Source organism: Theobroma cacao, chromosome 7 (genome assembly GCF_053813885.1).
Source record: "Theobroma cacao isolate CCN51 chromosome 7, ASM5381388v1, whole genome shotgun sequence".
Taxonomy (NCBI): domain Eukaryota; kingdom Viridiplantae; phylum Streptophyta; class Magnoliopsida; order Malvales; family Malvaceae; genus Theobroma; species Theobroma cacao.
Genome location: NC_142645.1, coordinates 10020001 through 10031330, shown reverse-complemented (window position 1 = coordinate 10031330; position 11330 = coordinate 10020001). Strand labels below are relative to the sequence as shown.

General features: G+C 32.5%; 1 pseudogene; it reads left to right on the top strand.

Annotated features, from left to right (window-relative positions):
* Positions 1 to 2347: 2347 nt before the first annotated feature.
* LOC18594472 (putative F-box protein At1g67390) lies at positions 2348 to 4145 on the top strand (annotated as a pseudogene).
* The last annotated feature ends 7185 nt before the right edge of the window (positions 4146 to 11330 follow it).

Sequence of the window (11330 nt, the reverse complement as noted above, 5' to 3'; positions counted from 1 at the left end):
ATAACCTTACGTGCGAGGGAGAGAAAAAGGACTAAACTGGAAAAAATGGGATTTTTTTAGGTTTCCAAGATTTCCTCTTTTTTTATTTTTTGAGTAGAGGGCAATTTTATAGTTGCCTTTTTTAGGTGTTGGGTGTGCCATCTGGGCTCCCAATGATGCCTTGCTAGACACGGATTTCTCGCATCTAGCAAGGTGTTGGTACTAGCAAGGGTGCTAGATGCACCCTTGTTGTGCCCAGCTGGCCTTCCTTTATTTATTTTTTGTATTCAGAATATTCTTGAGTTCAATTGGTTTTAACCTTGGATTATTAAGTTTAATTATGTTGCTTAGTTTGATTTGTTTCACTTCAACTTTAGCTGTTTGGATCTGTTTGTTAACAAACTCAGACGAAACTTGGGCCACTCAATGCCCACTGGACATCTAATAAGATTTAACTAAAAGCATAATAAAACAAAATAATAATGCAAAACAAAGTAAAGCAAGATAAGATGAAAACAAAAGCACAAATACCAATATTAATTATCCGTACATACATATATATATATATATACATACATATATACATATATATATACATACATACATATATATATATATATATATACATACATATATATATATATACATATATATAAAGTTAGTGTCTACATAAGCAAAATTGATCAAAATCTATGCAAAAGCCAAATAAAATATTATAGAAAACTAATCCATTTAGGTATAAGAATGATAATAGAAATAATGGATAGGTTTCTAGATTTTAATTCAAGAATAATGACTATAAAATTTAAAAAATTAAAAAATTAGGCTAAGTCACATATAGGCTTTTAACAATTGCATGAAAATAGGCAAAATCTCTAGGTAACAAAAACTTGTCTTTTGCTTGTAGAAGTCCTTAATGTTGGTATCAATTTTATTACAAGATTTTTTTTTATTTTTGCTAAAATTCATTTTGTGTTTTTTTCATAGAATGAAAGGTACTTGTTAACTTTTACAAATTAAAATGAATATAAAATTTACACATAAGCATTAGATTCACAATTTGTTAGATTCATGTATATATTCTATTTCTAAAACAAAAAAATGAAAACAAAAAACAATCAGGCTAGCTAACTATATATATATATATATATATTGATTATTTTATTTGTAGCTTTACTTTTTCTCTTCCAATTTTTTGAAAATAAAAAATTATATATTTTGGTTCATTTTGCCATAACATGCAATAAATAGAGAGAATAAATGTACTTCTTTAGATGTAATGTAAGAAACAGATCAATTAGCATTTAAAGGCAAGTGCTTCTTCACCCTTGACACTTTTTCTTTTCATGTCCTTCGTTGTAAATGACAAGAGATATCCTTTTCCATATCAAAACTTTTCTCTGTGATTTCTTCTCCCCACCAAATAATATATATATATATATATATATATATATATATATATATTACATGAAAGACATGTCTTGTCACGTCTTGTTATATATTACGTGCACTAGCATGTCCAGTTACTTGTCTTGTCTTATAAAATTGATTAATGTTAAGCAAAGTTGAGAAAAATCTATGCAAAACGTATGCATTAATTAGCCAAATAAAATATTATACGAAACCAATCCATTTAGGTATAAGAATTATGATAGAAATCATAGATATGTTTCTAGATTTTAATTCATGAATAATGACTAAAATTTAAAGAACTAAACAATTCAACTAAGTCACATATAAGCCTTTAAGAATTGCATGGAAGGAAACAAAGTTTCTAGGTAACAAAAACTTGTCTTTTGCTTTTACAAGTCCTTAATATTAGTTTCCATTTTATTTAAAAGCTTTTTTTTTGTTTATTTTTTCTAAAATTTATTTCTTTTTTCTATAGAATTGAAGGTATTTGTTGACTTATTACAAATTAAAATGAAAATAAAGTTTACACATAAGCATGAGATTCACAATTTGCTGGATTCATGTATATATTCTCTTCCAAAAAGGAAAAACGAAAACATAGAACAATCAGGCTAGCTAGCTATATATATTGATTATTTTATTTGCAACTTTACTTTTTCTCTTCTAAGTTTTCCAAAATAAAAAATTACATATTTTGGTTCATTTTGCTGTAACATGCTATAAATAGATAAAGAGAATAAATGCACGGCCATAAGTGTAACGTAAGAGATAGGTCCATTAGCATTCAAAGCTAGGTGCTTCTTCACCCTTGACACGTTTTCTTTTCATGTCCATTGTTATAATTGACAAGGATTTTCCTTCCATATCGAAACTTTTCACTGTGATTTCTTTTCCTCACCAGACCTACTACACCTATATACATCTATCATTTTCCTTTCATATCCCATCTTTTTCAAAGAAAGCAAAAGAGAGGAAAAAAATGACATCAAATTTCGTTAAGGAAAAGCCTTATGGCCTTGATTTGATTAGTAGGCTTCCTGACACACTCTTGTCTGAGATTGTGTCATAGCTACCCGTTGATGAAGTTGTAAGAACAAGTATCTTATCAAGGGGGTGGAAAAGCTTATGGAGGTATGTTTCTCGTCTCGATTTTGATCCAAAACGAATGATGAAACCAAGCAAACGTATTCTTTATCAAGAGAAAAAGAACTCGCATAGACATGGAATCGATAATTGTTTGAACCATGATGTAGAGAAAGAGCTTTTCCATGCTATTTTGATGATTGACAAGATATTGTTTTCTCATAGATGTAACTTGACTAGTTGCAAGATCATTCATTTTCCTGATAGTTGCAAATATGGTCATCTTAAAAACTGGATTGAATTTCTTGTATCAGAGAAAGGGATACAAGAGATAGCTTTCACTTGTGAGGAATTCCCTTTTCAGCAAAACTTTATGGGCAGATTTACTGATTTAAAATTGAGTTTGCCATCAGGGATTTTCTCTTGTACAACTTTGCATGCACTTGAGTTGACACATTACAAACTTGAAACCGACTCCTCTTTTGATCATTGCCATTATCTTCGAACCTTGAAACTTAAATTGTTGTTTCTTAAAACTGAAACCCTTGATGGAATCATATCTAGTTGTGCTTCTTTGGAGCATTTGAGCCTTTCCTTTTGTATCGGGTTCGATCGAGTTTGGATTGTTAGTGAGAATGTTAAAACTGTGGAGTTAGAGTAGTTGGACGTGGACGAAATATGCTTATCAACAATGTCCCTTGGTGTTTTGGTGCTTGATACTTTAAAATGTCCACCCAAAAATTTAATTATCAATGCCCCAAAGCTTACGGTGTTTTGTGCATATTGCAATGGCAAAGAAGAAGGTCCATCCCATTTTCACAAAGATCATGAACCAGTGAAGGTTGCAGAAATTCTAGAGCATTGCAGTGGTCTCTTAGTAAGCATTTTCACTAGCTGTTTTGTTTTTATTGAATTACACTATATTTCATATAATATCATATTTGATCATATGAATGAATTGTTTTTGTTGGCCTTAGAGACTTGGAAATGATCGAAGTTATCACTTAAAGGATGACTCAAGCTTGTTTGAAAATTTATGGACGCTATCAATTGACTTGGATTTGAACAATATAAGAGAAGTGTTGATACTTGCTATAGTTTTACGAGTTTGCCCCCAACTGAAGCAACTTGAAATCAATATACCGGTATGTCATTGCCAATTATATTTATCTTAATCTTGAGAAGCTGATTTATATAAAAATTTTTCGATTGAAGTATATATATATTATCTTCTAGATTAAAGCTTAATTGAATGAAATGCATTCTGGTTTGTGTACTTTTAGGAAATAGATTCCGAATGGAAAGTAGCAACCTCAGATCATGGTACTCAAAATTTGTCGCTGCCATATCCGGAGTCCATGTTATGGGATAAAAGGGAGCTATGTGATTGTATCACTCATAGCCTAAACGTAGTATCCATAAATGGATTCAATGGAAAGGAGAGACAATTGGAATTTGTTAGACATCTTATAACAAAAGCTACTGTGATGAAGAGAATGACTATCTGCTTCGATGATAGCTGTTCAAGAGAAGGAGCTGAGGCAACACTTAAGTTATTATTATTGCCAAGGTCCTCTATCGATGTTTCTATAGTCTTGAAACCAGGCCCTGAATTTGAATCGACCAGGAATGGTGCAAATTTTGAAACATGGATCTCAACCCTCAAATAGTTTTATAAATGTGTAGAATATTAATTATCACTAAGACTACCAATTTATATTTGTAGTTACAACTTCTGAACTTTTATGTGTAATGTTAGAAATAGTATCGGATTGTGCCATCATGATCTATTTAGACACATCAGAACATGATTGGTATTGATTTCATTGCTATATAGGTCTCATTACATCGAATATGTTGCTATGAAAACTTTTACATAGACAATGTATGCTCTCAACAAATGCTTATGTTTGCTTTAAAATAATTATAGTTTTGATTATGACAAAATGATCAAATTTGCTTGAACTTAAGTGATCTTTCACTACAAGAAAACTGATTTTTTTTGACAAAAAAATTTTTTTGACATCATTCCGTTGGAAGTTTCCAATGGAATTTTGATGAAAATTTCTTTGGACTTTTTAATTTATATTTTAAAATGTTTAAATGTATTTCATAATGGCATATTTTTGTTAAAATTTTTAATGGTAAACATGGATGCGAATGACTCTTGATTGTCATATTCTGAAAACTTAGGATTACAAAATGATAGGAGATCGACTTTGGATGTATCGTCAACTAACTTCTAATGGATTCATTATAGATGAATTTATAAATGGAGTTAAAGAATTCATTGATTTTGCATTTTCTAACCGTACATATATATGGAAGAATAAGATGAGATGCTCTTGCTCTTGGTGTAGGAACAACAAGTTTCTACATTCCGATAAGGTGGTGGAATGTATCCTAAAAAAGGGTTTTACTGGTGCTTACACAATATGAAGTTTACATGGGGAAAATGATGTTGACCAATCATCAAGAAGTAAAGATAGAGGTGAACCATATGCTAGTCATGGGGAACATTGGGAATATGAGGACCCTACATATGAAGAGAAAATAAAAAAAATCCATATGCTAGAATGGTTAAGGATGCAATGGGTCCAGAAGTTGCTTTCAATTCTAGTCATGATAATGAATCAAGGTTTGTGGAGGAAGATCCAAACCCAAATGCAAGTAGCTTTTACTCCTCGTTGAGTAATGCAGATGAACCTTTGTGGTTAGGTTACACAAAGTACACAACGCTTTCAGGTATGTCACAACTTCTAAATGTTAAATCAAAGTTTAATTTGAGTGAATCATGTTTTGATCGTTTGTTGGAGATACTAAAGAGTATGTTGCCATTAGATGAAACTTTACCTAGTGACTTTTATAGAATGAAAAAGATAGTGGCAAAACTTGGACTTGAATATATCAAAATTCATGCTCGTAAAAACAATTGCATCTTATTTTACAAGGAAACTAATGATTTGGAGCATTGTATGATATGTGGTCATCTTTAGTATAAACTGAAGAAATCAAGTGTCAAAAGGCAAAAGAAAATTCCTTACAAGATTTTGCATTACTTGCCACTTATACCAAGGTTTTAAAGGCTTTATATGTCAGGAAAAACTACTAAAACTATGACATGGCATACGCAAAACCAAAGTGATGATGGAGTACTTAGACACTCTGTTAATGGTAAGGCTTGGAAACACTTTAACTGCACACATGAGTTATTTGAAATGGAACCCCGAAATGTCAAAATAGGGTTATGTACTGATGGTTTTAATCCTTTTGGACTAACTGCGAAACCCTATTCCGCTTGGCTAGTAATGCTCACTGTATACAATTTACCCCCATTCATGTGTATGAAACAACCATATATATTTCTTAATATGGTTATTCCAGGGAAGAAAAGTCCAAACCAAAACATAGATTTTTTTTGCGGCCTTTGATAGATGAGTTGAAAGTATTGTGGATTGAGAGTGTTGTCACGTATGATGTTTATTGGAAACAAAATTTTCGAATGAGGGCAGCATTATTATGAACAATTAATGATTTTCCTGCTTATGGGATGTTGTCAGGATGGAGCACTCATGGAATATTATCATGTCCTTATTGCATGCAATGTTCTAAGCCTTTCATATTGTATCATGGTAGGTAACCTTGGTTTTTTTATTGTCATCGGCAATTCTTGCCACCTAATCATCCTTTTAGGAGGCAGAGAGATAAATTTCATAGGAAAAGAGTTGAGCAAGACTTCTCAATTCCTCGATTATCAGGTGAAGAAATATGGTCACGGTTGAATTAGTTTCCTGATATCCCATTTAGAATAAAATGTGGTGAACAAAAGATTTCGAGTTACGATGTACGTCAAAATTGGGTGAAAAAGAGTATATTTTGGGATTTACCTTATTGGCATACATTTCTTATTTGTCACAATCTAGATGTAATGCATATTGAACATAATGTATTTGAGAATATATTCAACACAATGATGGATGTTAAGGGGAAGATGAAAGACAACTTACAGGCACGCTAAGATTTGAAGGTGTATTGCAAGTGTCTAGAATTGGAATTTGTGAAAAATAATCGAAAAATTTTCAAGCCTAAGTCTTCGTACTCTTTAAGTAAGGAGGAAAGAAAAATTGTTTGTGCTTGGGTGAAACAATTGAGGTTACCGGATAGTTTTGTGTCGAACATATCTCGGTGTATTAACAAGATCGATTGCAAATTTTATGGGATGAAAAGTCATGATTGTCATTTTTTTTTGTAGTATTGCTCCTAATTGTCTTTCATGATATGGTGCCTCACTCTATTTGGGATGCGATTACTAAGATATCTCATTTTTGTAGAGATTTATACTCAATTGAAATACCTGTAAATCACATGGAAGCTTTGGAAGGAAAAATATGTGAAACTATATGCAAACTAGAAAAGATCTTTCCTCCAAGTTTCTTTGACTCTATGGAGCATTTGCTGATTCATTTACCTTACGAGGCAAAGGTTGGTGGACCCGTCCAACATTGATGGATGTATACATTTGAGAGGTACTATATCTGTTATTTGTTTTCGAATAGTTTAGTAGAAGAATTTAGGTATTTATTAAGTTTTATGAATATTATGATGTTTTGGTTTTTGCATGATTTGAAGAAAAAAGTGAAAAATCAAGCCTTTGTTGAAGGATCTATATGCGAGGCTTATATGATCAAGGAAATCTCTTTGTTTTGCTCATTGTATTTTGAACCTGCTGTGTGAACAAGGCTAAATTGAGTGACACATAATGATGATGGGGGAGACGTGGACTCTCTTGATCGTCTTTCGATTTTCACTCATCCTAGATGAGCTTTTGGTCCACTAGATAAATCTCGATTTTTAGATAAGGTTCAATTTTATGCAGTTAAGCTATATATTTTAATGAATTGCAAAGAAATCTTTCCATATATTGAGTAAGTACCATTCTACCATAAACCTAAATGATTGATCATAAGAATGAACTTAATTTATAAATTGTGGATATGATGATAGGATATTTGATGAAATGGTGAAAAGAGATGTTGTGCATATATCGAAAGAAGAATTGGAGAAAGTACGTGATACAAGATTCATGAAATGGTTTAAAGAATATGTAAGTTTATGTAAATTAGAAGTGAACTTTTAATAACAAATATGCATTACTTATGTAAATTAACCATTCTTGGTCTTGTATTACATGTTGGTAGGTTACAGAATGTAGGGATGAAATTGATCTGTGTATACTTAAAATCTCTCATGGTCCAAGACATATGATAAGATGTTACAAAGGATACTTTGTAAATAGTTTCAAGTTTCACACACTAGATTATGGGTAAAATTGTAAAATAATGAATAGTGGGGTATGCATAAAAGGGAGTTTTTACAATGGTTATAAATGTGACTTTTATAGTATCCTGGTGGATATAATCGAGTTGAAGTATTTTGGTATCGAAGACAAAGTTGTGCTGTCGTAACGTGCGGGTCAGGGAACCCGACCGCTAGAGATGAATATGAAAACTCACTAAAAAAAAATTAAACTAGGAGTCGCCACTAATCTTTTTTTTTACTAGGTGCGATTGGCCACCTATTGACTCGATTCTAATCGATGCAAACTTAAATTAATTTTAAACCCACCGAAAAGAACCTTAAACCGATCTACAATTTTCTGGATCTAGGTTCGGGAGTACGGTTACGCCCGGGGAAGGATTAGCACCCCTCGGACGCCCGTTCCATGAACGGTACCATTTTTAGATTATCCTATTGGGTTTTAATTTTTAATTTCACTAGATTTCCTTAATTATTATTTTTATTTTATCTCCTATTTAACCTAAAGTGGAATGCAAATGAGTGGCGAGATGAAATGCATGGCGTGAGATAAAAATGCTGGACAAATAACCTTTTATCGAGGATACTTTCCGAATCCGCCCATCATACTGGTGGGACTCGGGATATTCTCTCACCTAGGGAATTATCCGAGAAACTCGCCTTCGCAAATTCGACGAATAATTCCCGTCTTCGGGGTCATCGTACGTTTTCTTTTTAAAATAATATTTTGTGCCTAATGAACCTAATTCGGGCAAAAACCTTTTATTAAAGATGGTTCTCGAGCCCTCCCATCATACTGGTGGGACCCGAGGACATCTTTTCACCTAAGGAACTTTTCGAGAAATACCTGCCTTCGCAGGATCCCCGAAAGATCCCATCATCGAGGCTTAAACTCGAAAACCAAAAATATTGATATGCAATGATATGTATGATGCAATATGTATATGCTATGCTAATGCAATTATTTATTTTTTATTATCATTAATTATTTTTATTTTATTATATATTTTATTATCCTATTTCCTATTCTTATTTATTATTATTATTATTATTATTATTTTTATACTTTACATTTTTTGTTCTAAGTTCTTTGTTTTTCATTTATAGTTAGACAAATTATTTATAATTCTATGTTATTTTAATGAGTAAAAATTATATATTTTTTTTATCGTACTATTTTATATATATTTTTATATTTTTATTATTATTATATTTTTCATAAGCGATTTTTATTCAAACCTAATGCCTAAGATCTTTATTTATTATTTTTTTTATCTTTATCTTCACATTTCTTTATGCCACTTAATATTCGATGCTTACTTTTAAATTAGTTATTTTTTATTATTATTAATTTATTTATTTACTTATTTAATGTCATATATATTGTATTTTCACGAATTAATTATTATATATATATTTGAATTGTTATCACTTTATCATTATTTTATTACTTATTATTTATTTTTTATCAAGTAATTTCATCAAGTAATAATTTTTGTTGTATAATCAAGCTCTTTATTTATTAAGGATTTCGGAATCTTAAAAACGAGACCCTCCCATCATACTGGTGGGGCCTTGATTCGGATTCCGAGCCTAGGGAACATAAGCTCGGGATTGCGACTTCTCGCATCCCGATCGATTATTCCATCATCGGCATTGTTTGCTTGTCCTTTATGCCATGATATTTTTCTTGGGAGTTAATTCTCTAAGGTTGGTTCTCTTACCTACCATATTATAATTATTTTCATACTTGATATAATATTATTTTTATTCACTACATATTTATGTATATATATATATATATGTATGTATATATATATATTTTAGCATACATAAATATTTCTCATGCCTCTATTTATATTCTTATTTATACATATTTATAATCCTCTAACTAGATTATCTCTTTAAACCGGCACATCATATCTAAAATTTTTAGAGCATTGTGATAAAGTAATTTAATCTTAATCTTAAAGACATTTTCTAGAAAATTTTCTTTTGGTTCTTTGTAAAAAAAAATATTTCCGAATCAACCTTTTAGCATCAAGTATGAAGCTTAGATTAAATGCTGCGAGTTGAACTCAAACGAATCAAACCATGATACCCAAACAATTAAATAATCACAAATCCATTATGCAAAGAAATTAAATTTTCCTTACCTGATTAAGTCGAATGAGCCTCAACACAACTAAACTGACCACGGCTGTTGCTAGACACACTGTTCAGCTTTGCACAACCTTCCATGGGATACCAAACGGCGTCGTTCGGCCCTGAGGAGACAAGCTCTCTCTCTTTTTTTACTTAGTTTTCTTTCTTCTCGTCAAATACCCAAACCTGGCTTTCTTCCTTTCCGTCGGTCGGTATTGCAGCTCCGCATCGCTCAGCTTTTCTTCCGCTTGTGCCGGCAGATCGCGGCTCCGCCTCTCCCTCCTTCTCTATTTTTCTGCTCAGCTCTCCTTCCTCTTGCGCCAGCAGCAGGTCGCGGCTCCGCCTCTCCCTCCTTTCTCTATTTTTCTGCTCAGCTCTCCTTCCTCTTGCGCCGGCAGCAGATCGCGGCTCCGCCTCTCCCTCCTTCTCTATTCCTCTGCTCAGCTCTCCTTCCTCTTGCCGGCAGCAGATTGCGGCTCCGCCTCTCCCTCCTTCTCTATTCCTCTGCTCAGCTCTCCTTCCTCTTGCCGGCAGCAGATTGCGGCTCCGCCTCTCCCTCATTCTCTATTCCTCTGCTCAAAATCCCAAAAACCCCCACTCTCAATAATCAATTCCTATTTCTCCTTTTTTTTTTTGATTTTTCAGTGCTCATTGTGGATTTTTGGTGTGGTTGCTGGGGTTTTTCTTGTTACAGGTTTTCTATTTTTTTTGTTCTCTATTTTTCGCCCCTTGGTTGCTCTCCATTGCTTAGAAAGCTGGTAGTTTTTTGTTGCCGGCTTCCTCCTTTGGTTGCTCGGATCCCCCTCCCATTTATACCCGATTTCTGGGCTCTGGAGGGGGCGCTCCACTACCCTGCCAGTCGTACCTCTCTCCTTTTTTCATTCTTTCATTTTTTTTCATTTTTTCATTATTTCATTATTATTTTTTTTATATATTTTTTTACTCCGTTTTTTATTTGCAATTTAGTGTCTACATGTGCTATTTAAGTGTCATTGGTTTGAAATTGAAAAAGGTATTAATGTAGACCCTTTTCATGATCTTATTGAAATTAAATACAACTCGATACTTGCTACTAATGAACCATTAATTTTAGCTGGACAAGCTCACCAAGTTTATTATAGTAGTTATCCATCAACCAAAAGAGATTGACATGATTAGTGGGCAATATTTAAAACAAAAGCTCAGAATAGATTTCACCTTCCTAGGAGTGGAGATAGAGAAAAATGAAATTGATTTGAATGAAGAAGTATACCAAGAAGATGATGTATCTATTCCAATTAATGTTACTTCCTCGGAAGAACTTGATATCACTATAGTTTTAGCAAGTGGTGATTATGAAGAGGTTAATCTCTTGATTGAGGATGAAAAAGATGACATACAAGGAGATGAAGATG